Raw genomic sequence first — 24,499 nt, 5'->3', positions numbered from 1 at the left:
CTTTGGGGGCAGGGATGTGCAAGAAGCATCTCCTAAGGCCATCTAAAGGCAAAAAGTGTCTGTTTTGATCACAGTGCTGAGGTGCTCAGGGCAGAGCAGTTGCGGTGTGTGTCCTGTCACTTGTCTCTGGTGCACTGTGTGTTCTTTGGGTCTCTCGGTCCTTTCTTCTCCTCAAAAGCTCTCTCCCTGTCCTGTGTTGTGGATGTCTGCACGTATTTTTCCTGGAGCTGTTCCGCCCTGCTGCATAGCCTGTAACAACACAAGTCCTGGGGACTTGAAATTGGCAGTGCAGGGTGTAGTTGGGCTCTAGATTGTATGGGGAGATTGGCTTAATATGTTTAGTCATGTTAAGTTGTCCTGCAGCCGTTTGACACCAGTCCTAACTTTCTTTCAGATGCTGACAGTTCAAATCTGTGGCCAAGGGCCCCAGTCCTGGGTCAGGGTTTTCCCATGAGCAGGTCAGTCATTTTTTGCATTTGCAGGGGATGCTTGAAGGGTGTCTTTGTCACAGCAGTGTTCTTTGCCTTTATTTTCAGGAGGTCCAGGCAGATAGCAGCAGTCAAGGCCAAGTGTGCCAGGTGAGCAGTGGGCCAAAGCAGTTGTTTGTGCTCAGGTTTCAGGTTTTGGAGCAATTGTATGTATCTGTTCTTGTTTGTGTGTTTAGGGAATCCACCCAGAGTATGCCAAGCCCCTGTCACCAACAGCTGATGGCCTGGATTTCCTGTGCTTGTGGGCTCTCTGGATGTATTTTAGGACTCTGAGATGAAGCCTTGAAATTTTGTATTTCACGATGGCATCCAGGGAGCCTTTGGCAATGGCTGAGGAGTTGCGGTGAGTTGCCGAGGTAGGGAGGGGGAGCCAAGGTCCACTCGTGTTTCAGCAATGCCGAGTCACTTTGTCTCTTCTTAACCCAGGCAGACCCTGCGATGATGGTGGCAGCCTCCGAGCCTGGCAAAAGTGAGCGGCCCGAGCATTCTTAGGAGAACGGTGAGTAGCAGGATTGCTGGGTTTTGTCCATTGTGCAGCTAAGATCATGCAGTGATGTTTGGTGTTCTCGATTGTAGCTGAGCGCGGGACCACAGCCCGGTGACCATTGGACATTCCCCGCAGGCGAGGCAGCCTCCATTGGCACGCGATGTGGATTCTCATCCCCAGATGCCTGAGAGATAAGTTGAGTGCTCAGGCCCACAGTGGGGATGAAAGCGGGGTGCTTTCATCCCCAGATGGCTGAGAGATAAGTTGAGGGCTCAGGCCCACATTGGGGGTGAAAGTGGGGTGCTGGGAGGGCCTTATGAATGAGCTTTGGGGGCAGGGATGTGCAAGAAGCATCTCCTAAGGCCATCTAAAGGCAAAAACTGTCTGTTTTGATCACAGTGCTGAGGTGCACAGGGCAGAGCAGTTGCGGTGTGTGTCCTGTCACTTGTCTCTGGTCCACTGTGTGTTCTTTGGGTCTCTCGGTCCTTTCTTCTCCTCAAAAGCTCTCTCTCCCTGTCCTGTGTCGTGGATGTCTGCACGTATTTTTCCTGGAGCTGTTCTGCCCTGCTGCATAGCCTGTAACAACACAAGTCCTGGGGACTTGAAATTGGCAGTGCAGGGTGTAGTTGGGCTCTAGATTGTATGGGGAGATTGGCTTAATATGTTTAGTCGTGTTAAGTTGTCCTGCAGCCGTTTGACACCAGTCCTAACTTTCTTTCAGATGCTGACAGTTCAAATCTGTGGCCAAGGGCCCCAGTCCTGGGTGAGGGTTTTCCCATGAGCAGGTCAGTCATTTTTTGCATTTGCAGGGGATGCTTGAATGGTGTCTTTGTCACAGCGGTGTTCTTTGCCTTTATTTTCAGGAGGTCCAGGCAGATAGCAGCAGTCAAGGCCAAGTGTGCCAGGTGAGCAGTGGGCCAAAGCAGTTGTTTGTGCTCAGGTTTCAGGTTTTGGAGCAATTGTATGTATCTGTTCTTGTTTGTGTGTTTAGGGAATCCACCCAGAGTATGCCAAGCCCCTGTCACCAACAGCTGATGGCCTGGATTTCCTGTGCTTGTGAGCCCTCTGGATGTATTTTAGGACTCTGAGATGAAGCCTTGAAATTTTGTATTTCGAGATGGCATCCAGGGAGCCTTTGGCAATGGCTGAGGAGTTGCGGTGAGTTGCCGAGGTAGGGAGGGGGAGCCAAGGTCCACTCGTGTTTCAGCCATGACGAGTCACTTTGTCTCTTCTTAACCCAGGCAGACCCTGCGATGACGGTGGCAGCCTCCGAGCCTGGCCAAAGTGCGTGGCCCGAGCATTCTTAGGAGAACGGTGAGTAGCAGGATTGCTGGGTTTTGTCCATTGTGCAGCTAAGATCATGCAGTGATGTTTGGTGTTCTCGATTGTAGCTGAGCACGGGACCACAGCCCAGTGACCATTGGACATTCCCCGCAGGCGTGGCAGCCTCCATTGGCACGCGATGTGGATTCTCATCCCCAGATGCCTGAGAGATAAGTTGAGTGCTCAGGCCCACAGTGGGGATGAAAGCGGGGTGCTTTCATCCCCAGATGGCTGAGAGATAAGTTGAGGGCTCAGGCCCACATTGGGGGTGAAAGTGGGGTGCTGGGAGGGCCTTATGAATGAGCTTTGGGGGCAGGGATGTGCAAGAAGCATCTCCTAAGGCCATCTAAAGGCAAAAAGTGTCTGTTTTGATCACAGTGCTGAGGTGCTCAGGGCAGAGCAGTTGCGGTGTGTGTCCTGTCACTTGTCTCTGGTACACTGTGTGTTCTTTGGGTCTCTCGGTCCTTTCTTCTCCTCAAAAGCTCTCTCTCCCTTTCCTGTGTCACGGATGTCTGCACGTATTTTTCCTGGAGCTGTTCCGCCCTGCTGCATAGCCTGTAACAACACAAGTCCTGGGGACTTGAAATTGGCAGTGCAGGGTGTAGTTGGGCTCTAGATTGTATGGGGAGATTGGCTTAATATGTTTAGTCGTGTTAAGTTGTCCTGCAGCCGTTTGACACCAGTCCTAACTTTCTTTCAGATGCTGACAGTTCAAATCTGTGGCCAAGGGCCCCAGTCCTGGGTCAGGGTTTTCCCATGAGCAGGTCAGTCATTTTTTGCATTTGCAGGGGATGCTTGAATGGTGTCTTTGTCACAGCGGTGTTCTTTGCCTTTATTTTCAGGAGGTCCAGGCAGATAGCAGCAGTCAAGGCCAAGTGTGCCAGGTGAGCAGTGGGCCAAAGCAGTTGTTTGTGCTCAGGTTTCAGGTTTTGGAGCAATTGTATGTATCTGTTCTTGTTTGTGTGTTTAGGGAATCCACCCAGAGTATGCCAAGCCCCTGTCACCAACAGCTGATGGCCTGGATTTCCTGTGCTTGTGAGCCCTCTGGATGTATTTTAGGACTCTGAGATGAAGCCTTGAAATTTTGTATTTCGAGATGGCATCCAGGGAGCCTTTGGCAATGGCTGAGGAGTTGCGGTGAGTTGCCGAGGTAGGGAGGGGGAGCCAAGGTCCACTCGTGTTTCAGCAATGCCGAGTCACTCTGTCTCTTCTTAACCCAGGCAGACCCTGCGAAGACGGTGGCAGCCTCCGAGCCTGGCCAAAGTGCGTGGCCCGAGCATTCTTAGGAGAGCGGTGAGTAGCAGGATTGCTGGGTTTTGTCCATTGTGCAGCTAAGATCATGCAGTGATGTTTGGTGTTCTCGATTGTAGCTGAGCACGGGACCACAGCCCAGTGACCATTGGACATTCCCCGCAGGCGAGGCAGCCTCCATTGGCACGCGATGTGGATTCTCATCCCCAGATGCCTGAGAGATAAGTTGAGTGCTCAGGCCCACAGTGGGGGTGAAAGCGGGGTGCTCTCATCCCCAGATGGCTGAGAGATAAGTTGAGGGCTCAGGCCCACATTGGGGGTGAAAGTGGGGTGCTGGGAGGGCCTTATGAATGAGCTTTGGGGGCAGGGATGTGCAAGAAGCATCTCCTAAGGCCATCTAAAGGCAAAAAGTGTCTGTTTTGATCACAGTGCTGAGGTGCTCAGGGCAGAGCAGTTGCGGTGTGTGTCCTGTCACTTGTCTCTGGTGCACTGTGTGTTCTTTGGGTCTCTCGGTCCTTTCTTCTCCTCAAAAGCTCTCTCTCCATTTCCTGTGTCACGGATGTCTGCACGTATTTTTCCTGGAGCTGTTCTGCCCTGCTGCATAGCCTGTAACAACACAAGTCCTGGGGACTTGAAATTGGCAGTGCAGGGTGTAGTTGGGCTCTAGATTGTATGGGGAGATTGCCAGAACATGTTTGGTGATGCTAAGTTGTTCTCCCCCCTGCCAGTCCCTCTGGGACTCCCCCTTCCTCCCCATATCTCAATTGGGAGATCTGACACCTGGGACCCTACAAAACTCTCTCGGTACCCCTAAAAAGATCCCCCAGGGACCTACCTTGATCTTTCTGGGACCCTCTGAATGATCCCCAGTAACCCTAAGGGATCCCTGGTACCCCCCAGTGGTCCCCAGGACACCCTGGGATGCCCTTGGGACCCCTCCCCATATGACCATTGAGAGACCCCCTTGAACACTCCATGCCCCCCTCCCGAAATCCATCTGGATTTCCAACCCCCAGAGTGACATCGCTGGGACCCCTGCATTCCTCCCCACCATCCCCAAGAACCCGCAGAGCCTTCCTGTGGTGTCAGTAAGGGCTACAAGCAGTGATAAAACTGCTTCTACTGCGTCCTGTACCTGCTATGGGAGCACTGGGAGGGACACTGGGAAAATCAGGAGGGAAGTGGGAATGTTGGGTGGCACACTGGGAGGGAACTGGGGCAGCTGAGACGACTTGGGGACACCTGGGAGAGATCTCCTGTGGAAAAGGAGACAAAGGGAGCCGAAGTCATCCCAGTGCCATGGGATATTCCAGATGGAGATCCCGGGGCCACCCAGGACCACGGCAAGAGCAGTCAGGCCATGAGCTGGGGGCAGCTTTGGTGTGGAAGGCATCTGGCATCCCATTTGGAATTTCAGGAGGCCCAGTGGTGTCCACAAGGCCGTGAGCACAAACAGTGCTTCTTTTCCCTGGGAAAGAAAACTCACCAGTCCAGGTTCCTGATGTCAGTTTGTGGGGCTCCCTTGGGTCTATCAGGGCAGCACAAGTTATAAGTTGGGGCAGATGAAGTCTCGGAGATCTCCTTTGATGTTTGTACTTGTTGCTGTCAGGGCCCAGCCCAGGGCCACAGGATCTTGTGCGCAAATTCCAGACTTTTTGAATGGGAAAGAAAACTCACAAATCCAGGATCCTGATGTCAGTTTGTAGGTCTCCCTTGGCACTGTAGTGGCAGCACAAATTTGAGGTGGGGACAGCTTTGTTCTGGGAGATATTCTTTGATGTTCCTATTTGTTGCAGTCAGGTGCCCACCCAGAGTCAGGGGGTCCTGTGCGGTAATTCCAGCCTTTTTGCCTGGGAAAGAAAACTCACCAGTCCAAGTTCCTGATTTCAGTTTGTAGGGCTCCCTTGGGACTCTCAGGGCAGCGCAAGTTTGAGGTGGGGGCAGATGAAGTCTCGGAGATATCCTTTGATGTTCTTATGAGTTGCAGCCAGGCGCCTGCCCAAGGCCAGGGGGGCCTTTTCTCTAATTCCAGCCCTTTTCCCTGAAAGGACACTCACCAGGCCAGGTTCCTGATGTCAGTTTCTAGGGAACCATTGGAACTGTCACGGCAGCACAAGTTCGAGGCGGGGACAGCTTTGTTCTGGGATGCATCCTTCGATGTTTGGAGTTTTTGGAGTGAGGCGCCAGCTCAGGGCCAGGGGCACCTGGGCACATTTCCCAGCCTTTTCCCTGGAAAGAAAACTCACCAGTCCAGGTTCCTAATGTCAGTTTGTAGGGCTCCCTTGGGACTCTCAGGGCAGCGCAAGTTTGAGGTGGGGGCAGATGAAGACTCGGAGATATACTTTGATGTTCTTATGAGTTGCAGCCAGGCGCCTGCCCAAGGCCAGGGGGACCTTTTCTCTAATTCCAGCCCTTTTCCCTGGAAAGGAAACTCACCAGGCCAGGTTCCTGATGTCAGTTTCTAGGGAACCATTGGAACTGTCACAGCAGCGCAATTTCGAGGCGGGGACAGCTTTGTTCTGGGATGCATCCTTCGAAGTTTTGATTTTTTGCATTCAGGTGCCCACCCAGGGCCGGGGGCCCCTGGGCACATTTCCCAGACTTTTCCCTGGAAAGAAAACTCACCAGTCCAGGTTCCTGATGTCAGTTTGTAGGGCTCCCTTGGCACTGTACCGGCAGCACAAGTTAGAGGTGGGGACAGCTTTGTTCTGGGATGCATCCTTTGATGTTTGGAGTTTTTGGAGTGAGGTGCCAGCTCAGGGCCTGGGGCACCTGGGCACATTTCCCAGCCTTTTCCCTGGAAAGAAAACTCACCAGTCCAGGTTCCTAATGTCAGTTTGTAGGGCTCCCTTGGGACTCTCAGGGCAGCGCAAGTTTGAGGTGGGGGCAGATGAAGTCTCGGAGATATCCTTTGATGTTCTTATGTGTTGCAGTCAGGTGCCTTCCCAAGTCCAGGGCGACCTTTGTTCTAATTCCAGCCTTTTTCCCTGGAAAGAAAACTCACCAGTCGAGGTTCCTGATGTCAGTTTGTAGGTCTCCTTTGGCACTGTACTGGCAGCACAAATTTGAGGTGGGGACAGCTTTGTTCTGGGATGAATCCTTCGATGTTTGTAGTTTCTGCAGTCACGCACAAGCTCAGGGTCAGGGGCCCCTGGGCACATACTTTGGCCATTTTCCCTGGGAAAGAAATCTCACGAGTCCAGGTTCCTGATGTCAGTTTGTAGGTCTCCCTTGGCACTGTAGTGGCAGCACAAATTTTCTGGTGGGGACAGCTTTGTTCTGGGAGATATTCTTTGATGTTCCTATTTGTTGCAGTCAGGTGCCCACCCGGGGTCAGGGGGTCCTGTGCGGTAATTCCAGCCTTTTTGCCTGGGAAAGAAAACTCACCAGTCCAAGTTCCTGATGTCAGTTTGTAGGGCTCCCTTGGGACTCTCAGGGCAGCGCAAGTTTGAGGTGGGGGCAGATGAAGTCTCAGAGATATCCTTTGATGTTCTTATGAGTTGCAGCCAGACGCCTGCCCAAGGCCAGGGGGACCTTTGCTCTAATTCCAGCCCTTTTCCCTGGAAAGGAAACTCACCAGGCCAGGTTCCTGATGTCAGTTTCTAGGGAACCATTGGAACTGTCACAGCAGCGCAATTTCGAGGCGGGGACAGCTTTGTTCTGGGATGCATCCTTTGATGTTTGGAGTTTTTGGAGTGAGACGCCAGCTCAGGGCCAGGGGCCCCTGGTCACATTTCCCAGCCTTTTCCCTGAAAAGGAAACTCACCAGTCCAGGTTCCTGATGTCAGTTTGTAGGGCTCCCTTGGGACTCTCAGGGCAGCACAAGTTTCATGTTGGGGCAGATGAAGTCTCGGAGATATCCTTTGATGTTCTTATGAGTTGCAGTCAGGCGCCTGCCCAAGGCCAGGGGGACCTTTGTTCTAATTCCAGCCTTTTTCCGTGGAAAGGAAACTCACCAGGCCAGGTTCCTGATGTCAGTTTGTAGGGAACCATTGGAACTGTCTCGGCAGCGCAAGTTTGAGGCCGGGGCAGCTTTGTTCTGGGATGCATCTTTTGATGTTTGGAGTTTTTGGAGTGAGGTGCCAGCTCAGGGCCTGGGGCACCTGGGCACATTTCCCAGCCTTTTCCCTGGAAAGAAAACTCACCAGTCCAGGTTCCTAATGTCAGTTTGTAGGGCTCCCTTGGGACTCTCAGGGCAGCGCAAGTTTGAGGTGGGGGCAGATGAAGTCTCGGAGATATCCTTTGATGTTCTTATGTGTTGCAGTCAGGTGCCTTCCCAAGTCCAGGGCGACCTTTGTTCTAATTCCAGCCTTTTTCCCTGGAAAGAAAACTCACCAGTCCAGGTTCCTGATGTCAGTTTGTAGGGCTCCTTTGGGACTCTCAGGGCAGCGCAAGTTTGAGGTGGGGGCAGATGAAGTCTCGGATATATCCTTTGATGTTCTTATTTTTGCAGTCAGGCGCCCACCCGGGGTCAGGGGACCTGTGCGCCAATTCCAGACTTTTTCCCTGGGAAAGAAAACTCACCAGTCCAAGTTCCTGATGTCAGTTTGTAGGTCTGCCTTGGCACTGTAGTGGCAGCACAAATTTTCTGGTGGGGACAGCTTTGTTCTGGGAGATATTCTTTGATGTTCCTATTTGTTGCAGTCAGCCTCCCACCCGGGGTCAGGGGGTCCTGTGCGCTAATTCCAGCCCTTTTCCCCGAAAAGGAAACTCACCAGTCCAGGTTCCTGATGTCAGTTTGTAGGTCTCCCTTGGGACTCTCAGGGTAGTGCAAGTTTGAGGTGGGGACAGCTTTGTTCTGGGATGCATCCTTCAAAGTTTTGATCTTTTCCATTCAGGTGCCCACCCAGGGCCGGGGGCCCCTGGGCACATTTCCCAGACTTTTCCCTGGAAAGAAAACTCACCAGTCGAGGTTCCTGATGTCAGTTTGTAGGTCTCCTTTGGCACTGTACTGGCAGCACAAATTTGAGGTGGGGACAGCTTTGTTCTGGGATGAATCCTTCGATGTTTGTAGTTTCTGCAGTCACGCACTAGCTCAGGGTCAGGGGCCCCTGGGCACATACTTTGGCCATTTTCCCTGGGAAAGAAATCTCACGAGTCCAGGTTCCTGATGTCAGTTTGTAGGTCTCCCTTGGCACTGTAGTGGCAGCACAAATTTTCTGGTGGGGACAGCTTTGTTCTGGGAGATATTCTTTGATGTTCCTATTTGTTGCAGTCAGGTGCCCACCCGGGGTCAGGGGGTCCTGTGCGCTAATTCCAGCCTTTTTGCCTGGGAAAGAAAACTCACCAGTCCAAGTTCCTGATTTCAGTTTGTAGGGCTCCCTTGGGACTCTCAGGGCAGCGCAAGTTTGAGGTGGGGGCAGATGAAGTCTCGGAGACATCCTTTGATGTTCCTATGAGTTGCAGTCAGGCGCCTGCCCAAGGCCAGGGGGACCTTTGCTCTAATTCCAGCCTTTTTCCCTGAAAAGGAAACTCACCAGTCCAGGTTCCTGATGTCAGTCTGTAGGGCTCCCTTGGGACTCTCAGGGCAGCGCAAGTTTGAGGTGGGGACAGCTGTGTTCTGGGATGCATCCTTTGATGTTTGGAGTTTTTGGAGTGAGGCGCCAGCTCAGGGCCTGGGGCACCTGGGCACATTTCCCAGACTTTTCCCTGGAAAGAAAACTCACCAGTCCAGGTTCCTGATGTCAGTTTGTAGGGCTCCTTTGGGACTCTCAGGGCAGCGCAAGTTTGAGGTGGGGGTAGATGAAGTCTCGGAGATATCCTTTGATGTTCTTATGAGTTGCAGTCGGGCGCCCACCCGGGGTCAGGGGACCTGTGCGCCAATTCCAGACTTTTTCCCTGGGAAAGAAACCTCACCAGTCCAGCTTCCTGATGTCAGTTTGTAGGTCTCCCTTGGCACTGTACTGGCAACACAAGTTAGAGGTGGGGACAGCTGTGTTCTGGGATGCATCCTTTGATGTTTGGAGTTTTTGGAGTGAGGCGCCAGCTCAGGGCCTGGGGCACCTGGGCACATTTCCCAGACTTTTCCCTGGAAAGAAAACTCACCAGTCCAGGTTCCTGATGTCAGTTTGTAGGGCTCCTTTGGGACTCTCAGGGCAGCGCAAGTTTGAGGTGGGGGCAGATGAAGTCTCGGAGATATCCTTTGATGTTCTTATGAGTTGCAGTCAGGCGCCTGCCCAAGGCCAGGGGGACCTTTGCTCTAATTCCAGCCCTTTTCCCTGAAAAGGAAACTCACCAGTCCAGGTTCCTGATGTCAGTTTGTAGGGCTCCCTTGGGACTCTCAGGGCAGTGCAAGTTTGAGGTGGGGGCAGATGAAGTCTCGGAGATATCCTTTGATGTTCTTATGAGTTGCAGCCAGGTGCCTGCCCAAGGCCACGGGGACCTTTGCTCTAATTCCAGCCCTTTTCCCCAAAAAGGAAACTCACCAGTCCAGGTTCCTGATGTCAGTTTGTAGGTCTCCCTTGGGACTCTCAGGGCAGTGCAAGTTTGAGGTGGGGACAGCTTTGTTCTGGGATGCATCCTTCGAAGTTTTGATTTTTGGCATTCAGGTGCCCACCCAGGGCCGGGGGCCCCTGGGCACATTTCCCAGACTTTTCCCTGGAAAGAAAACTCACCAGTCCAGGTTCCTGATGTCAGTTTGTAGGTCTCCCTTGGCACTGTACTGGCAGCACAAATTTGAGGTGGGGACAGCTTTGTTCTGGGATGAATCCTTCGATGTTTGTAGTTTCTGCAGTCACGCACTAGCTCAGGGTCAGGGGCCCCTGGGCACATACTTTGGCCATTTTCCCTGGGAAAGAAAACTCACCAGTCCAGGTTCCTGATGTCAGTTTGTAGGTCTCCCTTGGCACTGTAGTGGCAGCACAAATTTTCTGGTGGGGACAGCTTTGCTCTGGGAGATATTCTTTGATGTTCCTATTTGTTGCAGTCAGGTGCCCACCCGGGGTCAGGGGGTCCTGTGCGGTAATTCCAGCCTTTTTGCCTGGGAAAGAAAACTCACCAGTCCAAGTTCCTGATTTCAGTTTGTAGGGCTCCCTTGGGACTCTCAGGGCAGCGCAAGTTTGAGGTGGGGGCAGATGAAGTCTCGGAGATATCCTTTCATGTTCTTATGAGTTGCAGCCAGGCACCTGCCCAAGGCCAGGGGGACCTTTTCTCTAATTCCAGCCCTTTTCCCTGGAAAGGAAACTCACCAGGCCAGGTTCCTGATGTCAGTTTCTAGGGAACCATTGGAACTGTCACGGCAGCAGAAGTTCGAGGCGGGGACAGCTTTGTTCTGGGATGCATCCTTCGATGTTTGGAGTTTTTGGAGTGAGGCGCCAGCTCAGGGCCAGGGGCACCTGGGCACATTTCCCAGCCTTTTCCCTGGAAAGAAAACTCACCAGTCCAGGTTCCTAATGTCAGTTTGTAGAGCTCCCTTGGGACTCTCAGGGCAGCGCAAGTTTGAGGTGGGGGCAGATGAAGTCTCGGAGATATCCTTTGATGTTCTTATGAGTTGCAGTGAGGCGCCTCCCCAAGGCCAGGGGGACCTTTGCTCTAATTCCAGCCCTTTTCCCTGAAAAGGAAACTCACCAGTCCAGGTTCCTGATGTCAGTTTGTAGGGCTCCCTTGGGACTCTCAGGGCAGCGCAAGTTTGAGGTGGGGGCAGATGAAGTCTCGGAGATATCCTTTGATGTTCTTATTTTTGCAGTCAGGCGCCCACCCGGGGTCAGGGGACCTGTGCGCCAATTCCAGACTTTTTCCCTGGGAAAGAAAGCTCACCAGTCCAGGTTCCTGATGTCAGTTTGTAGGTCTGCCTTGGCACTGTAGTGGCAGCACAAATTTTCTGGTGGGGACAGCTTTGTTCTGGGAGATATTCTTTGATGTTCCTATTTGTTGCAGTCAGGTGCCCACCCGGGGTCAGGGGGTCCTGTGCGGTAATTCCAGCCTTTTTGCCTGGGAAAGAAAACTCACCAGTCCAAGTTCCTGATTTCAGTTTGTAGGGCTCCCTTGGGACTCTCAGGGCAGCGCAAGTTTGAGGTGGGGGCAGATGAAGTCTCGGAGATATCCTTTGATGTTCTTATGAGTTGCAGCCAGGCGCCTGCCCAAGGCCAGGGGGACCTTTGCTCTAATTCCAGCCCTTTTCCCTGAAAAGGAAACTCACCAGGCCAGGTTCCTGATGTCAGTTTCTAGGGAACCATTGGAACTGTCACAGCAGCGCAATTTTGAGTTGGGGACAGCTTTGTTCTGGGATGCATCCTTCGATGTTTGGAGTTTTTGGAGTGAGGCGCCAGCTCAGGGCCAGGGGCACCTGGGCACATTTCCCAGCCTTTTCCCTGGAAAGAAAACTCACCAGTCCAGGTTCCTAATGTCAGTTTGTAGGGCTCCCTTGGGACTCTCAGGGCAGCGCAAGTTTGAGGTGGGGGCAGATGAAGTCTTGGAGATATCCTTTGATGTTCTTATGAGTTGCAGTCAGGCGACCACCCGGGGTCAGGGGACCTGTGCGCCAATTCCAGACTTTTTCCCTGGGAAAGAAACCTCACCAGTCCAGCTTCCTGATGTCAGTTTGTAGGTCTCCCTTGGCACTGTACTGGCAGCGCAAGTTTGAGGTGGGGGCAGCTTTGTTCTGGGATGCATCCTTCGATGTTTGGAGTTTTTGGAGTGAGGCGCCAGCTCAGGGCCAGGGGCCCCTGAGCACATTTCCCAGCCTTTTCCCTGGAAAGAAAACTCACCAGTCGAGGTTCCTGATGTCAGTTTGTAGGTCTCCCTTGGCACTGTACTGGCAGTACAAGTTTGAGGTGGGGATAACTTCGGTTTGGGGTCCATCCTTAGATATAAGGATTTTTTGCGGTCAGGGTCCAGAACAGGGCTGGGGGCCCCTGGGCACATACTTTGGCCATTTTCCCTGGAAAGAAAACTCAGCAGTCCAGATTCCTGATGTCAGTTTGTAGGGCTCCCTTGGCACTGTACTGGCAGCACAAGTTAGAGGTGGGGACAGCTGTGTTCTGGGATGCATCCTTTGATGTTTGGAGTTTTTGGAGTGAGGCGCCAGCTCAGGGCCTGGGGCACCTGGGCACATTTCCCAGACTTTTCCCTGGAAAGAAAACTCACCAGTCCAGGTTCCTGATTTCAGTTTGTAGGGCTCCCTTGGGACTCTCAGGGCAGCGCAAGTTTGAGGTGGGGGCAGATGAAGTCTCGGAGATATCCTTTCATGTTCTTATGAGTTGCAGTCAGGCGCCTGCCCAAGGCCAGGGGGACCTCTGCTCTAATTCCAGCCCTTTTCCCTGGAAAGGAAACTCACCAGGCCAGGTTCCTGATGTCAGTTTCTAGGGAACCATTGGAACTGTCACGGCAGCACAAGTTCGAGGCCGGGACAGCTTTGTTCTGGGATGCATCCTTCGATGTTTGGAGTTTTTGGAGTGAGGCGACAGCTCAGGGCCAGGGGCACCAGGGCACATTTCCCAGCCTTTCCCCTGGAAAGAAAACTCACCAGTCCAGGTTCCTGATGTCAGTTTGTAGGGCTCCTTTGGGACTCTCAGGGCAGCGCAAGTTTGAGGTGGGGGTAGATGAAGTCTCGGAGATATCCTTTGATGTTCTTATGAGTTGCAGTCGGGCGCCCACCCGGGGTCAGGGGACCTGTGCGCCAATTCCAGACTTTTTCCCTGGGAAAGAAACCTCACCAGTCCAGCTTCCTGATGTCAGTTTGTAGGTCTCCCTTGGCACTGTACTGGCAACACAAGTTAGAGGTGGGGACAGCTGTGTTCTGGGATGCATCCTTTGATGTTTGGAGTTTTTGGAGTGAGGCGCCAGCTCAGGGCCTGGGGCACCTCGGCACATTTCCCAGACTTTTCCCTGGAAAGAAAACTCACCAGTCCAGGTTCCTGATGTCAGTTTGTAGGGCTCCTTTGGGACTCTCAGGGCAGCGCAAGTTTGAGGTGGGGGCAGATGAAGTCTCGGAGATATCCTTTGATGTTCTTATGAGTTGCAGTCAGGCGCCTGCCCAAGGCCAGGGGGACCTTTGCTCTAATTCCAGCCCTTTTCCCTGAAAAGGAAACTCACCCGTCCAGGTTCCTGATGTCAGTTTGTAGGGCTCCCTTGGGACTCTCAGGGCAGTGCAAGTTTGAGGTGGGGGCAGATGAAGTCTCGGAGATATGCTTTGATATTCTTAAGAGTTGCAGTCAGGCGCCTGCCCAAGGCCTGGGGGACCTTTGCTCTAATTCCAGCCCTTTTCCCTGAAAAGGAAACTCATCAGTCCAGGTTCCTGATGTCAGTTTGTAGGGCTCGCTTGGCACTCTCAGGGCAGCACAAGTTACATGTTGGGGCAGATGAAGTCTCGGAGATATCCTTTGATGTTCTTATGTGTTGCAGTCAGGCGCCTGCCCAAGGACAGGGGGACCTTTGTTCTAATTCCAGCCTTTTTCCCTGGAAAGAAAACTCACCAGTCCAGGTTCCTGATGTCAGTTTGTAGGGCTCCTTTGGGACTCTCAGGGCAGCGCAAGTTTGAGGTGGGGGCAGATGAAGTCTCGGAGATATCCTTTGATGTTCTTATGAGTTGCAGTCAGGCGCCTGCCCAAGGCCAGGGGGACCTGTGCGCCAATTCCAGACTTTTTTCCTGGGAAAGAAAGCTCACCAGTCCAGGTTCCTGATGTCAGTTTGTAGGTCTGCCTTGGCACTGTAGTGGCAGCAAAAATTTTCTGGTGGGGACAGCTTTGTTCTGGGAGATATTCTTTGATGTTCCTATTTGTTGCAGTCAGGTGCCCACCCGGGGTCAGGGGGTCCTGTGCGCTAATTCCAGCCTTTTTGCCTGGGAAAGAAAACTCACCAGTCCAAGTTCCTGATGTCAGTCTGTAGGGCTCCCTTGGGACTCTCAGGGCAGCGCAAGTTTGAGGTGGGGGCAGATGAAGTCTCGGAGATATCCTTTGATGTTCTTATGAGTTGCAGCCAGGTGCCTGCCCAAGGCCAGGGGGACCTTTGCTCTAATTCCAGCCCTTTTCCCTGAAAAGGAAACTCACCAGGCCAGGTTCCTGATGTCAGTTTCTAGGGAACCATTGGAACTGTCACGGCAGCACAAGTTTGAGGTGGGGACAGCTTGGTTCTGGGATGCATCCTTCGATGTTTGGAGTTTTTGGAGTGAGGCGCCAGCTCAGGGCCTGGGGCACCTGGGCACATTTCCCAGACTTTTCCCTGGAAAGAAAACTCACCAGTCCAGGTTCCTGATGTCAGTTTGTAGGGCTCCTTTGGGACTCTCAGGGCAGTGCAAGTTTGAGGTGGGGGCAGATGAAGTCTCGGAGATATATGTTCTTCTTTTTGTATTCAGGCGCCCACCCTGGGTCAGGGGACCTGTGCACCAATTCCAGCCTTTTTCCCTGCGAAAGAAAACTCACCAGTCAAGGATCCTGATGTCAGTTTGTAGGTCTCCCTTTGCACTGTACAAGCAGCACAAGTTTTAGGTGGGGATAACTTCGGTTTGGGGTCCATCCTTAGATATAAGGATTTTTTGCGGTCAGGGTCCAGAACAGGGCTGGGGGCCCCTGGGCACATACTTTGGCCATTTTCCCTGGAAAGAAAACTCAGCAGTCCAGATTCCTGATGTCAGTTTCTAGGGCTCCCTTGGCACTGTAGTGGCAGCACAAATTTTCTGGTGGGGACAGCTTTGTTCTGGGATGCATCCTTTGATGTTTGGAGTTTTTGGAGTGAGGTGCCAGCTCAGGGCCTGGGGCACTTGGGCATATTTCCCAGCCTTTTCCCTGGAAAGAAAACTCACCAGTCCAGGTTCCTGATGTCAGTTTGTAGGTCTCCCTTGGGACTCTCAGGGCAGTGCAAGTTTGAGGTGGGGACAGCTTTGTTCTGGGATGAATCCTTCGATGTTTGTAGTTTCTGCAGTCACGCACTAGCTCAGGGTCAGGGGCCCCTGGGCACATACTTTGGCCATTTTCCCTGGGAAAGAAATCTCACGAGTCCAGGTTCCTGATGTCAGTTTGTAGGTCTCCCTTGGCACTGTAGTGGCAGCACAAATTTTCTGGTGGGGACAGCTTTGTTCTGGGAGATATTCTTTGATGTTCCTATTTGTTGCAGTCAGCCTCCCACCCGGGGTCAGGGGGTCCTGTGCGCTAATTCCAGCCTTTTTGCCTGGGAAAGAAAACTCACCAGTCCAAGTTCCTGATGTCAGTTTGTAGGGCTCCCTTGGGACTCTCAGGGCAGCGCAAGTTTGAGGTGGGGACAGATGAAGTCTCGGAGATATCCTTTGATGTTCTTATGAGTTGCAGCCAGGCACCTGCCCAAGGCCAGGGGGACCTTTTCTCTAATTCCAGCCCTTTTCCCTGGAAAGGAAACTCACCAGGCCAGGTTCCTGATGTCAGTTTCTAGGGAACCATTGGAACTGTCACAGCAGCGCAATTTCGAGGCGGGGACAGCTTTGTTCTGGGATGCATCCTTCGATGTTTGGAGTTTTTGGAGTGAGACGCCAGCTCAGGGCCAGGGGCCCCTGGTCACATTTCCCAGCCTTTTCCCTGGAAAGGAAACTCACCAGTCCAGGTTCCTGATGTCAGTTTGTAGGGCTCCCTTGGCACTGTACTGGCAGCGCAAGTTTGAGGTGGGGGCAGATGAAGTCTCGGAGATATCCTTTGATGTTCTTATGAGTTGCAGTCAGGCGCCTGCCCAAGGCCAGGGGTACCTTTGTTCTAATTCCAGCCTTTTTCCCTAGAAAGGAAACTCACCAGGCCAGGTTCCTGATGTCAGTTTGTAGGGAACCATTGGAACTGTCACGGCAGCGCAAGTTTGAGGCCGGGACAGCTTTGTTCTGGGATGCATCTTTTGATGTTTGGAGTTTTTGGAGTGAGGTGCCAGCTCAGGGCCTGGGGCACCTGGGCACATTTCCCAGCCTTTTCCCTGGAAAGAAAACTCACCAGTCCAGGTTCCTAATGTCAGTTTGTAGGGCTCCCTTGGGACTCTGAGGGCAGCGCAAGTTTGAGGTGGGGACAGCTTTGTTCTGGGATGCAGCCTTCGATGTTTTGATTTTTTGCATTCAGGTGCCCACCCAGGGCCGGGGGCCCCTGGTCTCATTTCCCAGCTTTTTCCCTGGAAAGAAAACTCACCAGTCCAGGTTCCTGATGTCAGTTTGTAGGGCTCCTTTGGGACTCTCAGGGCAGCGCAAGTTTTAGGTGGGGGCAGATGAAGTCTCGGAGATATCCTTTGATGTTCTTATGAGTTGCAGCCAGGCGCCTGCCCAAGGCCAGGGGGACCTTTGCTCTAATTCCAGCCCTTTTCCCTGAAAAGGAAACTCACCAGTCCAGGTTCCTGATGTCAGTTTGTAGGTCTCCCTTGGGACTCTCAGGGCAGCGCAAGTTTGAGGTGGGGACAGCTTTGTTCTGGGATGCATCCTTCGAAGTTTTGATTTTTTGCATTCAGGTGCCCACCCAGGGCCGGGGGCCCCTGGGCACATTTCCCAGCCTTTTCCCTGAAAAGGAAACTCACCAGTCCAGGTTCCTGATGTCAGTTTGTAGGGCTCCCTTGGGACTCTCAGGCCAGCGCAAGTTTCATGTTGGGGCAGATGAAGTCTCGGAGATATCCTTTGATGTTCTTATGAGTTGCAGTCAGGCGCCTGCCCAAGGCTAGGGGGACCTTTGCTCTAATTGCAGCCTTTTTCCCTGGAAAGAAAACTCACCAGTCCAGGTTCCTGATGTCAGTTTGTAGGAAACCATTGGAACTGTTACGGCAGCGCAAGTTTGAGGCCGGGACAGCTTTGTTCTGGGATGCATCTTTTGATGTTTGGAGTTTTTGGAGTGAGGTGCCAGCTCAGGGCCTGGGGCACCTGGGCACATTTCCCAGCCTTTTCCCTGGAAAGAAAACTCACCAGTCCAGGTTCCTGATGTCAGTTTGTAGGGCTCCTTTGGGACTCTCAGGGCAGCGCAAGTTTGAGGTGGGGGCAGATGAAGTCTCGGAGATATCCTTTGATGTTCTTATGAGTTGCAGTGAGGCGCCTCCCCAAGGCCAGGGGGACCTTTGCTCTAATTCCAGCCCTTTTCCCTGAAAAGGAAACTCACCAGTCCAGGTTCCTGATGTCAGTTTGTAGGGCTCGCTTGGGACTCTCAGGGCAGCGCAAGTTTGAGGTGGGGGCAGATGAAGTCTCGGAGATATCCTTTGATGTTCTTATTTTTGCAGTCAGGCGCCCACCCGGGGTCAGGGGACCTGTGCGCCAATTCCAGACTTTTTCCCTGGGAAAGAAAACTCACCAGTCCAGGTTCCTGATGTCAGTTTGTAGGTCTCCCTTGGCACTGTAGTGGCAGCACAAATTTTCTGGTGGGGACAGCTTTGTTCTGGGAGATATTCTTTGATGTTCCTATTTGTTGCAGTCAGGTGCCCACCCGGGGTCAGGGGGTCCTGTGCGGTAATTCCAGCCTTTTTGCCTGGGAAAGAAAACTCACCAGTCCAAGTTCCTGATTTCAGTTTGTAGGGCTCCCTTGGGACTCTCAGGGCAGCGCAAGTTTGAGGTGGGGGCAGATGAAGTCTCGGAGATATCCTTTGATGTTCTTATGAGTTGCAGCCAGACGCCTGCCCAAGGCCAGGGGGACCATTTCTCTAATTCCAGCCCTTTTCCCTGGAAAGGAAACTCACCAGGCCAGGTTCCTGATGTCAGTTTCTAGGGAACCATTGGAACTGTCACGGCAGCACAAGTTCGAGGCGGGGACAGCTTTGTACTGGGATGCATCCTTCGATGTTTGGAGTTTTTGGAGTGAGGCGCCAGCTCAGGGCCAGGGGCACCTGGGCACATTTCCCAGCCTTTTCCCTGGAAAGAAAACTCACCAGTCCAGGTTCCTGATGTCAGTTTGTAGGGCTCCCTTGGGACTCTCAGGGCAGCGCAAGTTTGAGGTGGGGGCAGATGAAGTCTCGGAGATATCCTTTGATGTTCTTATGAGTTGCAGTCAGGCACCTGCCCAAGGCCAGGGGGACCTTTGCTCTAATTCCAGCCTTTTTCCCTGAAAAGGAAACTCACCAGTCCAGGTTCCTGATGTCAGTTTGTAGGGCTCCCTTGGGACTCTCAGGGCAGCGCAAGTTTGAGGCCGGGACAGCTGTGTTCTGGGATGCATCCTTTGATGTTTGGAGTTTTTGGAGTGAGGCGCCAGCTCAGGGCCTGGGGCACCTGGGCACATTTCCCAGACTTTTCCCTGGAAAGAAAACTCACCAGTCCAGGTTCCTGATGTCAGTTTGTAGGGCTCCCTCGGGACTCTCAGGGCAGTGCAAGTTTGAGGTGGGGGCAGACGAAGTCTCGGACATATGCTTTGATATTCTTAAGAGTTGCAGTCAGGCGCCTGCTCAAGGCGTGGGGGACCTTTGCTCTAATTCCAGCCCTTTTCCCTGAAAAGGAAACTCATCAGTCCAGGTTCCTGATGTCAGTTTGTAGGGCTCCCTTGGGACTCTCAGGGCAGCGCAAGTTTGAGGTGGGGACAGATGAAGTCTCGGAGATATCCTTTGATGTTCTTATTTTTGCAGTCAGGCGCCCACCCGGGGTCAGGGGACCTGTGCGCCAATTCCAGACTTTTTCCCTGGGAAAGAAAGCTCACCAGTCCAGGTTCCTGATGTCAGTTTGTAGGTCTGCCTTGGCACTGTAGTGGCAGCACAAATTTTCTGGTGGGGACAGCTTTGTTCTGGGAGATATTCTTTGATGTTCCTATTTGTTGCAGTCAGCCTCCCACCCGGGGTCAGGGGGTCCTGTGCGCTAATTCCAGCCTTTTTGCCTGGGAAAGAAAACTCACCAGTCCAAGTTCCTGATGTCAGTTTGTAGGGCTCCCTTGGGACTCTCAGGGCAGCGCAAGTTTGAGGTGGGGGCAGATGAAGTCTCGGAGATATCCTTTGATGTTCTTATGAGTTGCAGTCAGGCGCCTGCCCAAGGCCAGGGGGACCTTTGCTCTAATTCCAGCCCTTTTCCCTGAAAAGGAAACTCACCTGTCCAGGATCCTGATGTCAGTTTGTAGGGCTCCCTTGGGACTCTCAGGGCAGTGTAAGTTTGAGGTGGGGACAGCTTTGTTCTGGGATGCATCCTTCGAAGTTTTGATTTTTTGCATTCTGGTGCCCACCCAGGGCCGCGGGCCCCTGGGCACATTTCCCAGACTTTTCCCTGGAAAGAAAACTCACCAGTCCAGGTTCCTGATGTCAGTTTGTAGGGCTCCCTTGGCACTGTACTGGCAGCACAAATTTGAGGTGGGGACAGCTTTGTTCTGGGATGAATCCTTCGATGTTTGTAGTTTCTGCAGTCACGCACTAGCTCAGGGTCAGGGGCCCCTGGGCACATACTTTGGCCATTTTCCCTGGGAAAGAAATCTCACGAGTCCAGGTTCCTGATGTCAGTTTGTAGGTCTCCCTTGGCACTGTAGTGGCAGCACAAATTTTCTGGTGGGGACAGCTTTGTTCTGGGAGATATTCTTTGATGTTCCTATTTGTTGCAGTCAGGTGCCCACCCGGGGTCAGGGGGTCCTGTGCGCTAATTCCAGCCTTTTTGCCTGGGAAAGAAAACTCACCAGTCCAAGTTCCTGATGTCAGTTTGTAGGGCTCCCTTGGGACTCTCAGGGCAGCGCAAGTTTGAGGTGGGGACAGATGAAGTCTCGGAGATATCCTTTGATGTTCTTATGAGTTGCAGCCAGGCACCTGCCCAAGGCCAGGGGGACCTTTTCTCTAATTCCAACCCTTTTCCCTGGAAAGGAAACTCACCAGGCCAGGTTCCTGATGTCAGTTTCTAGGGAACCATTGGAACTGTCACAGCAGCGCAATTTCGAGGCGGGGACAGCTTTGTTCTGGGCTGCATCCTTCGATGTTTGGAGTTTTTGGAGTGAGACGCCAGCTCAGGGCCAGGGGCCCCTGGTCACATTTCCCAGCCTTTTCCCTGGAAAGGAAACTCACCAGTCCAGGTTCCTGATGTCAGTTTGTAGGGCTCCCTTGGCACTGTACTGGCAGCGCAAGTTTGAGGTGGGGGCAGATGAAGTCTCGGAGATATCCTTTGATGTTCTTATGAGTTGCAGTCAGGCGCCTGCCCAAGGCCAGGGGTACCTTTGTTCTAATTCCAGCCTTTTTCCCTAGAAAGGAAACTCACCAGGCCAGGTTCCTGATGTCAGTTTGTAGGGAACCATTGGAACTGTCACGGCAGCGCAAGTTTGAGGCCGGGACAGCTTTGTTCTGGGATGCATCTTTTGATGTTTGGAGTTTTTGGAGTGAGGTGCCAGCTCAGGGCCTGGGGCACCTGGGCACATTTCCCAGCCTTTTCCCTGGAAAGAAAACTCACCAGTCCAGGTTCCTAATGTCAGTTTGTAGGGCTCCCTTGGGACTCTGAGGGCAGCGCAAGTTTGAGGTGGGGACAGCTTTGTTCTGGGATGCAGCCTTCGATGTTTTGATTTTTTGCATTCAGGTGCCCACCCAGGGCCGGGGGCCCCTGGTCTCATTTCCCAGCTTTTTCCCTGGAAAGAAAACTCACCAGTCCAGGTTCCTGATGTCAGTTTGTAGGGCTCCTTTGGGACTCTCAGGGCAGCGCAAGTTTTAGGTGGGGGCAGATGAAGTCTCGGAGATATCCTTTGATGTTCTTATGAGTTGCAGCCAGGCGCCTGCCCAAGGCCAGGGGGACCTTTGCTCTAATTCCAGCCCTTTTCCCTGAAAAGGAAACTCACCAGTCCAGGTTCCTGATGTCAGTTTGTAGGTCTCCCTTGGGACTCTCAGGGCAGCGCAAGTTTGAGGTGGGGACAGCTTTGTTCTGGGATGCATCCTTCGAAGTTTTGATTTTTTGCATTCAGGTGCCCACCCAGGGCCGGGGGCCCCTGGGCACATTTCCCAGCCTTTTCCCTGAAAAGGAAACTCACCAGTCCAGGTTCCTGATGTCAGTTTGTAGGGCTCCCTTGGGACTCTCAGGCCAGCGCAAGTTTCATGTTGGGGCAGATGAAGTCTCGGAGATATCCTTTGATGTTCTTATGAGTTGCAGTCAGGCGCCTGCCCAAGGCTAGGGGGACCTTTGCTCTAATTGCAGCCTTTTTCCCTGGAAAGAAAACTCACCAGTCCAGGTTCCTGATGTCAGTTTGTAGGAAACCATTGGAACTGTTACGGCAGCGCAAGTTTGAGGCCGGGACAGCTTTGTTCTGGGATGCATCTTTTGATGTTTGGAGTTTTTGGAGTGAGGTGCCAGCTCAGGGCCTGGGGCACCTGGGCACATTTCCCAGCCTTTTCCCTGGAAAGAAAACTCACCAGTCCAGGTTCCTGATGTCAGTTTGTAGGGCTCCTTTGGGACTCTCAGGGCAGCGCAAGTTTGAGGTGGGGGCAGATGAAGTCTCGGAGATATCCTTTGATGTTCTTATGAGTTGCAGTGAGGCGCCTCCCCAAGGCCAGGGGGACCTTTGCTCTAATTCCAGCCCTTTTCCCTGAAAAGGAAACTCACCAGTCCAGGTTCCTGATGTCAGTTTGTAGGGCTCGCTTGGGACTCTCAGGGCAGCGCAAGTTTGAGGCGGGGGCAGATGAAGTCTCGGAGATATCCTTTGATGTTCTTATTTTTGCAGTCAGGCGCCCACCCGGGGTCAGGGGACCTGTGCGCCAATTCCAGACTTTTTCCCTGGGAAAGAAAGCTCACCAGTCCAGGTTCCTGATGTCAGTTTGTAGGTCTGCCTTGGCACTGTAGTGGCAGCACAAATTTTCTGGTGGGGACAGCTTTGTTCTGGGAGATATTCTTTGATGTTCCTATTTGTTGCAGTCAGCCTCCCACCCGGGGTCAGGGGGTCCTGTGCGCTAATTCCAGCCTTTTTGCCTGGGAAAGAAAACTCACCAGTCCAAGTTCCTGATGTCAGTTTGTAGGGCTCCCTTGGGACTCTCAGGGCAGCGCAAGTTTGAGGTGGGGGCAGATGAAGTCTCGGAGATATCCTTTGATGTTCTTATGAGTTGCAGTCAGGCGCCTGCCCAAGGCCAGGGGGACCTTTGCTCTAATTCCAGCCCTTTTCCCTGAAAAGGAAACTCACCTGTCCAGGATCCTGATGTCAGTTTGTAGGGCTCCCTTGGGACTCTCAGGGCAGTGTAAGTTTGAGGTGGGGACAGCTTTGTTCTGGGATGCATCCTTCGAAGTTTTGATTTTTTGCATTCAGGTGCCCACCCAGGGCCGCGGGCCCCTGGGCACATTTCCCAGACTTTTCCCTGGAAAGAAAACTCACCAGTCCAGGTTCCTGATGTCAGTTTGTAGGGCTCCCTTGGCACTGTACTGGCAGCACAAATTTGAGGTGGGGACAGCTTTGTTCTGGGATGAATCCTTCGATGTTTGTAGTTTCTGCAGTCACGCACTAGCTCAGGGTCAGGGGCCCCTGGGCACATACTTTGGCCATTTTCCCTGGGAAAGAAATCTCACGAGTCCAGGTTCCTGATGTCAGTTTGTAGGTCTCCCTTGGCACTGTAGTGGCAGCACAAATTTTCTGGTGGGGACAGCTTTGTTCTGGGAGATATTCTTTGATGTTCCTATTTGTTGCAGTCAGGTGCCCACCCGGGGTCAGGGGGTCCTGTGCGGTAATTCCAGCCTTTTTGCCTGGGAAAGAAAACTCACCAGTCCAAGTTCCTGATTTCAGTTTGTAGGGCTCCCTTGGGACTCTCAGGGCAGCGCAAGTTTGAGGTGGGGGCAGATGAAGTCTCGGAGATATCCTTTGATGTTCTTATGAGTTGCAGCCAGACGCCTGCCCAAGGCCAGGGGGACCTTTGCTCTAATTCCAGCCCTTTTCCCTGAAAAGGAAACTCACCAGTCCAGGTTCCTGATGTCAGTTTCTAGGGAACCATTGGAACTGTCACGGCAGCACAAGTTCGAGGCGGGGACAGCTTTTTTCTGGGATGCATCCTTCGATGTTTGGAGTTTTTGGAGTGAGGCGCCAGCTCAGGGCCAGGGGCACCTGGGCACATTTCCCAGCCTTTTCCCTGGAAAGAAAACTCACCAGTCCAGGTTCCTGATGTCAGTTTGTAGGGCTCCCTTGGGACTCTCAGGGCAGCGCAAGTTTGAGGTGGGGGCAGATGAAGTCTTGGAGATATCCTTTGATGTTCTTATGAGTTGCAGTCAGGCGACCACCCGGGGTCAGGGGACCTGTGCGCCAATTCCAGACTTTTTCCCTGGGAAAGAAACCTCACCAGTCCAGCTTCCTGATGTCAGTTTGTAGGTCTCCCTTGGCACTGTACTGGCAGCGCAAGTTTGAGGTGGGGGCAGCTTTGTTCTGGGATGCATCCTTCGATGTTTGGAGTTTTTGGAGTGAGGCGCCAGCTCAGGGCCAGGGGCCCCTGAGCACATTTCCCAGCCTTTTCCCTGGAAAGAAAACTCACCAGTCGAGGTTCCTGATGTCAGTTTGTAGGTCTCCCTTGGCACTGTACTGGCAGTACAAGTTTGAGGTGGGGATAACTTCGGTTTGGGGTCCATCCTTAGATATAAGGATTTTTTGCGGTCAGGGTCCAGAACAGGGCTGGGGGCCCCTGGGCACATACTTTGGCCATTTTCCCTGGAAAGAAAACTCAGCAGTCCAGATTCCTGATGTCAGTTTGTAGGGCTCCCTTGGCACTGTACTGGCAGCACAAGTTAGAGGTGGGGACAGCTGTGTTCTGGGATGCATCCTTTGATGTTTGGAGTTTTTGGAGTGAGGCGCCAGCTCAGGGCCTGGGGCACCTGGGCACATTTCCCAGACTTTTCCCTGGAAAGAAAACTCACCAGTCCAGGTTCCTGATTTCAGTTTGTAGGGCTCCCTTGGGACTCTCAGGGCAGCGCAAGTTTGAGGTGGGGGCAGATGAAGTCTCGGAGATATCCTTTCATGTTCTTATGAGTTGCAGTCAGGCGCCTGCCCAAGGCCAGGGGGACCTCTGCTCTAATTCCAGCCCTTTTCCCTGGAAAGGAAACTCACCAGGCCAGGTTCCTGATGTCAGTTTCTAGGGAACCATTGGAACTGTCACGGCAGCACAAGTTCGAGGCCGGGACAGCTTTGTTCTGGGATGCATCCTT

The 24,499-nt window shown here is 52.8% G+C and overlaps 1 protein-coding gene across 11 annotated transcripts in view; it reads left to right on the top strand.

Moving 5' to 3' along the window:
- Positions 1 to 24,499, top strand: part of LOC146766840 (uncharacterized) — a 66,671-nt gene that overhangs the window by 4,027 nt on the left and 38,145 nt on the right. For 9 of the 11 annotated variants that reach the window (XR_014956640.1, XR_014956639.1, XR_014956646.1 and 6 more), the window contains exons 17-20: positions 395 to 458; positions 537 to 578; positions 665 to 831; positions 3,519 to 3,591. The gene's annotated coding sequence lies outside the window, so the exon portion shown is untranslated. Of the gene's footprint in view, positions 1 to 394; positions 459 to 536; positions 579 to 664; positions 832 to 3,518; positions 3,592 to 3,668; positions 3,749 to 24,499 lie in introns of those variants that run through there. The other 2 variants (XR_014956648.1, XR_014956647.1) reach the window with 2 other exon arrangements.

Source organism: Lonchura striata, chromosome 7 (genome assembly GCF_050655825.1).
Source record: "Lonchura striata isolate lonStrDom1 chromosome 7, ASM5065582v1, whole genome shotgun sequence".
NCBI classification, from domain to species: domain Eukaryota; kingdom Metazoa; phylum Chordata; class Aves; order Passeriformes; family Estrildidae; genus Lonchura; species Lonchura striata.
The sequence above is the reverse complement of the archived record's forward strand: the minus strand, read 5'-3'. Positions and strand labels throughout refer to the sequence as shown.